The 6620-nt window shown below is 52.3% G+C and overlaps 2 non-coding genes across 2 annotated transcripts; one reads left to right on the top strand and one right to left on the bottom strand.

Moving 5' to 3' along the window:
• Positions 1-1515: 1515 nt before the first annotated feature.
• On the bottom strand, positions 1516-1590 carry Trnat-ugu (transfer RNA threonine (anticodon UGU)). Its single transcript has one exon. It is a non-coding gene; the product is annotated as a tRNA-Thr (tRNA).
• Positions 1591-1753: 163 nt separating this feature from the next.
• Positions 1754-1828, top strand: Trnat-ugu (transfer RNA threonine (anticodon UGU)). Its single transcript has one exon. It is a non-coding gene; the product is annotated as a tRNA-Thr (tRNA).
• The last annotated feature ends 4792 nt before the right edge of the window (positions 1829-6620 follow it).

The following is a 6620-nucleotide window of genomic DNA, read 5'->3' as shown; positions in this document are numbered from 1 at the left end:
AGGTAGTTACCAAAATTAAAGTTCCAACCCTCGCAGACAGAGAGTAAACCAAAGAAAGAAGAAAGCAATGTGGGAAAAAAAATGAGATCATAGATTAAAAAAGAAGGGCATGGAAGCAACACAGTGGACGAAGAACAGAAACTGTGCCATCCCGGAAGTAAAATTACATCCGAGAGATATTGGAATATATCCACCAAACTGTCGTGGACACTGAGTGTAAAATGTACTCTGAGATGGAGAGGTTGGCAGCTGAGCGAAAGTCGTGGCGGGCCGCATCGAACCAAACTGGTGACTCGAAAAAGACATTGCTGGTGGCATATGAAGTTCCCCAACGATGAATGGTGTTGTGTTTAGTCAGTGACCAGTTATCGACCGTTGGAACATCGTGGGGGAGTAAAAGCGTTTTTCGTTATCATTGGTGTGATATCTGATCATTATCAGTCATATCTCAACATTAACAGACGAAAATTATGAAACATCTTTCCATAGTTTATTCTAAATGTTCAGTGCTTACGAAGGCAATTCAGAAAGCAACCTCCGTTTCCATGCCGGATGGAAGTAATATTGGCAACAACAGCCGCTACACTGATGCAAGAGCGATCGTAGCTAAACAACTAGGTCACTTCAAGTTCTGTGCTCGTTGGGTTCCGGAATTCCCGTCTGACAACATCAGAACTCAATGGACGATTGCTTCTCTGGACATTCTTTTCGTTACCATGTGGAAGAATAATGTCTGCGCAACATTTTCGTGACCAATGACGAGATGTAGTTTCCCACGCTAACGCAGAGACACACAGCAGTCAACAATCAAAAAATCTCACCCCAAACTTATCAGCTAGAAAGGTTGCGGCTGCCTTTTTTTCTCGCTATAGGAAGCTCAAAGTACCCTCCGCCACACACCGTCAGGTGGCTTGCGGAGTATGGCTGTAGATGTAGAATCTTGTTTGCGGATTTAATGTAATGTGGAAGCACAATTAATTCTCAAGCTTACTGTGAGCTATTAAGCAAACTTGGAAGCGACATTCAGAACAAGCTACGCGGTCTCTGGTTACTGGCGTCGTGTTTCCACGACAATGATTGGCCACACGCAGTGCGGCACGAACAAAAATTGATGCTTTACTTAAAATGTAACACTTCTGGACATCGGTACTCGCTCCAGAACGGTTACAGACTTCATTCCAATTGTACACGTAAAAGTTGCTTCTCCCGCAGTTCTTAGAGTTCAATGAAGAACCTCAGAGTGCTGTCACATGCTGGCAACAATTGCAAACAGATGAATTAAATATGGAACGAATTTTTCAATGTGTGATCTGTGTCATGAAGTCTTAAAGCTTGAGGTTATTTCAAAGGTGTAGTTTTAGATCTTTCAGATACTGTAAATTTACTTCAATTGTTTTAGTTTTTTTTAACTATATATGACCATGCAGCTTTGCTAGAAATGAAATGATAATTAAATGGACACCCTAGCTGCAAGCAGGCGTTGATACACTTCGTTGGGGACATGTTGAAAATGTGTGCCCCGACCGGGACTCGAACCCGGGATCTCCTGCTTACATGGCAGACGCTCTATCCATCTGAGCCACCGCGGGCACAGAGGATAGTGCGTCTGCAGGGACTTATCCCTTGCACGCTCCCCGTGAGATCCACATTCCCAACATGTCCACAACACTACATTCGTAGTGCGCCTAATAGATGTTTGCCCATCACGGGGAGCGTGCAAGGGATAAGTCCCTGCAGACGCACTATCCTCTGTGCCTGCGGTGGCTCAGATGGATAGAGCGTCTGCCATGTAAGCAGGAGATCCCGGGTTCGAGTCCCGGTCGGGGCACACATTTTCAACATGTCCCCAACGAAGTGTATCAACGCCTGCTTGCAGCTAGGGTATCCATTTAATTATCATTTCATTTCTAACAAAGCTGCATGGTCATATATAGTTAAAAAAATAAAAAAAGGGTTCACGGCCTTTGACCTTCTTGTGCGAACGCACACGCTATGCCCGAACTCGTACGGGACTTGGTAGATTAATCTGCCACAGTCGGCTTTCAGCCGTGTTACCGTGCGGACGGGCTCGGCGCGCCGGGCAGTGCTCCGCAGGTGTTGTTGTTTACCCGCTAGCGCGCGGTCGCGTCGTTGTCTTGCCGTATAGTACCTGTACCGACCCGACATGGCGTTCTCATATCGAAAAGCTACAATCAAACTAACGTTCAACGCATCGTACACGAGACCGAAGGCCCATGAAATTGAACGGTTTCTACGAGACATCATGCACATCGAACCACAAGAACTGATAGGAATTCATCTGTCTATTGTAACCAGCACAGTGTACCTCAAACTGATTGACGAAGCGGCCTGCGACAGATTACTCCAACGATCTGCACACGGCTTTCGCTTCTGTCACGCAGACGGTAACGTGAGCGTGGTAGGAGTTGACCATGCTGGTCTGGGGGTGCGTACCGTGCGCATCTTTGAACTACCGTTCGAAGTCCCTGCCAACCTAGTCGTTGATGCGCTGCGGCCATACGGCACAGTTCTGAGCCACACAGAGGAAAAATGGAACACATTCGAAACGTACCCTGTGCTTAACGGGGTACGACAAGTGCGCATAGAACTTAAGAAGCACGTTCCATCGTATGTTTTCGTTGGTGGCTGCCGCGCAATTGTTATATATGATGGACAACCGAGGACCTGCTCGGGCTGCGGCCAGGAGGGCCATGTTAGAACTGAGTGTCTGCAGCGCCGCCTCGTTCAGGTGCCCCGCAATGAACTTCCCCAACGATCCACTATGACCTCTCTCCCGCTAACATATGTGGAGGCGGCACGACATGATGTGATGGATGTTCAAAACCTGCTACCTCCTCAAGCCGCTGCCAGCTCAGTTGGAGAGTCAGCGCCGTCGACGACGCCGCAGCCCAGCGGTGCAGAGGTTCCTACAGCCTCCGCCCACCGCAGCGTCGTGGGCACCCAGCCACCGTCACTGTCGGGATCAGACACAGGGGTTCCTAGCGACCGAGACTGTGTCGAGCCCCGCCCTCCAGTGGATGTCGAATCTCGGACCCGAAAGCAAAAATCACCCAAGCGACACAAGAAGAGGCGATTGTCAGCTGACGAACAGGACAGGAATGTGAAGCCGGCGGAAGACATCGACTTCGTTGACTCGCCCACAATTGCAACGGACTCCAGTGGAATCATTCACCAGAAGGTGCCTGAAGACAAGGAACAGTCCCCTAAATCTGGTGGCCCAGAAAACGAGGCGCACTGCGTCGACTCCCAAAATGTGGGCTCCTGTGAAAGCGTCCAGCCCCCAATGACATCACAATCGTCTCTTGGTGATTGGGCAGACGATATGGAGGCAGATGATGCACAGCAAACATCGATATCTCCACCAGAGCCCATGGCTGACAATGAGCCCGGAGGGCTCTGCCAGTCAGGGACTCCTACAGCACAGTAATGCACAGCATGCAGGTGGATGGCTGTGTGGCGTGTGGTGTGTGAAATCACTGTGGGATTGCACCGCCACACTGCCTCCGCCACTTGATATGTCTCAGTCATACCGTGTGGGAACAGTCAACGTAAATGGTGTCCACTCCACTGTCAAGACCCGCATGTTACACGACATGATCAGAGCGGCAGACTTGGACATTGCCCTTCTCCAGGAGGTCCGTCCCGAGCTGTGTTTAGACCTATATGGCTACACCACGTACAGCCTACCCGTAGGTGATGGCGCAGGAGGAACGGCCATCCTTCTCCGAGATGGCATAGACGCGACGGACGCGACGTACTTGCCGAACGGGCGAGGCATCGCACTCACACTTGGCGCAGTGCGCCTCATTAACGTCTACGCTCCCTCCGGTAATTCGCACCGTGGTGACAGGCATGTCTTCTATTCGGAGGAGATGGCCCCACTTTTGCAAGGAAATATGGACCATTACATAGTGGGCAGCGATTTTAACAGTGTTCTGCGGCCCGAGGACCAGATACCGCATTACGTCCCATGCCCCGCTCTACAAGCATTGATGCGTGACCTCGCGCTCCACGACACATGGCTCTTGCATCATGGGACCCAGAGTGGATATACGCACTTTACCAGCCATTCTGCCAGTCGTCTGGACCGGATATACGTCTCGCGTGCCCTCCGCACAGCAACCCGTGATGCAGAACTCTGGCCGACGGCCTTCACGGACCATCTCGCGTACATCTGCACTGTCACCTTGCCCCGACAACTCACAAGACGCAGCAGGGGCCCGTGGACGCTGAACGTCTCCCTCCTTCGCGAGGAAGCGTGTCGGCGAGCAGTCACTGACACGTGGCGTCGATGTATCAGGCGCCTGCCTACGTATGCTTCCACGTTGCTGTGGTGGCTGGGATGTGTAAAACCTGCCCTCCGAAAGACCTTGATGGCCTACGGGCGTGACAGATCGAACTGGCAAAGGGCAACATCGGAATTTTACTATACAGCGTTACGTGAGCTGGCGACGCAACCGCCGTCTCCCGAACGTCAGATGTCCGTACAACGCATCAAAGCTCGTCTACTTCGCATCAGGACAGAGCAGCTAGACGGTGTCCGCATCCGTGCGCGAGTGCAAGACTGTATCCCCAACGAAACAGCGTCAGTGTATCACATTGTGCGCGAGAGGCGCCACCGCAAACGTCAGCTCATTACGGCGGTAAACACGGAGGACGGCGGGCGCGCAGTGACACAAGCGGACATCGCGCACACGTTCGCCAGACACTATGGGACCTTGTACATGGAAGATCCGCGAAATGTACGTGATTATGACGGGCTGTTGCACGATTTTCCCGCCCCTCGGGACGTGGCACCCGATGATAGTCTGCTGTTGCCCATTACACCCGACGAGCTGACATCGGCCTTGGCACGTGGAGCACCGAACAAGTCGCCTGGACCGGACGGTTTACCCCTGGAATTCTACCGCACTTTTTACCACCTTATGGGTGACAAGTGGCTCCAAATGTTTCAAGACCTGATCCGCCCTGATTTCACTGTCCCCACAGAATTCACAGAAGGCATCTTGATTCCAGTTCCGAAACCGAATGGTGGTTGTAGGTGGCAGGATTTTCGCCCACTCACACTCCTCAACAACGACTACAAGATCTTCGCCCGTATCCTCCGCGCGCGTCTCCACACCGCTATCGGGAAAGCCATCCACACCGATCAGACATGTTTAGGTGGTGTCAGCAACATTCATACGGCGTTAGGAGCATACCGCGACGTCATTGCTTTGACGGCTGCCTGCAAAATACGAGGCGCCCTTGTCGCCGTAGATTTTGACCACGCATTCGACCGCGTCGATCACGGCTTCTTACACGCAGTTTTGCATCGCATGGGCCTCTCTCCGGAGTCTGCACAGGTGGTCCTTCGACTGGTCCACGGAGCGCGCTCCCGCATGATGGTCAACGGTCATCAGTCTGGTCACATTGTTGTTGGACGGTCAGTGCGACAAGGGTGCCCCCTGTCGGGCATATTATTTGCTGCAGCACTTGAACCAGCTTTACATGGTCTACGGCAGCGATTAACTGGTATCTCCTTGCGGGACGTGACCTTTTGTTGTGGTGCATTCGCCGATGACGTGGTGTTCCTGGCCAGATCAGAGGATGAAATGCATATGGCGCTACAGTGGCTACGCCAGTACGGGGCGGTCGCTGGGAGCGTCATCAACGTGAAGAAGACAAAATACATGGATGTAGGAGGGGGGATTTCCCACACAACGGCGGTGCCCTTTGACAAGGGGACCGTACTCAAGTGTTTAGGAGTGCAATTCTATAGCAATGTCCGCCGCACGGCGGCGGCTACGTACCGCCGGCTCCTACACCAGACACGTGCTCTGCTGCAGGACAACAAACTGCGTCGCTTGGATATGCTCCTCAGAACACGTTATGTGAACACCTATCTCGTCTCAAAACTGAACTATTTTGCGCATATCCTTCCCTTGACAGCTACGATGGCCGACAGATTTCAAGCAGCATATGGACATTTCGTAAGCACCGGTCTGGTTTTTAAAGTCCGATACGCCACCCTGACGCTGCCGCAGCGGGCGGGCGGTATCGGTTTAATTCACGTATATAACCGTGCGCGATCGCTTTATCTCAACACTATGCGTCGCAAGTGGACCTCTGCCCACGCCACTCTGACGGGCACCCTGATAGCGGAAGTGGCACCACACTCTCTGCATCCCCCGGTTTCTGTAGGACACATTTCGCCGGCACTCACCCACATCAGAGACTTCTTTGTTGACTTCAGCTACTTACGTTCAGAACTTCCGACGACACGGAAGCCCAGCACAAAAGACTATTATCGCCTCTATCAGCAGCGGCAATTTGTAAATACGGTCACCCACAGACACCCTGAAGTTGCCTGGAACACGGTGTGGCGAGCGGTACACACGCCTTTTCTACCTACGACGGTGCGTTCATTGTGGTACGTAGTTGTGAATGAGAAGTTCGCTACACGTCAGAGGTTACATTCCATACATCTGACGGACGACCCCTTGTGTCCGACATGCTCAGTCGCTGACTCGGATGCACACCGTCTGACGTGTGCCGCGACCAGCGAGTGCTGGCTACTGACGCAGCGCATGCTGGCATTACTCTTGCGGCGATTGCCG

Source organism: Schistocerca serialis, chromosome 1 (assembly GCF_023864345.2).
Source record: "Schistocerca serialis cubense isolate TAMUIC-IGC-003099 chromosome 1, iqSchSeri2.2, whole genome shotgun sequence".
NCBI classification, from domain to species: Eukaryota; Metazoa; Arthropoda; class Insecta; order Orthoptera; family Acrididae; genus Schistocerca; species Schistocerca serialis.
The sequence above is the reverse complement of the archived record's forward strand: the minus strand, read 5'-3'. Positions and strand labels throughout refer to the sequence as shown.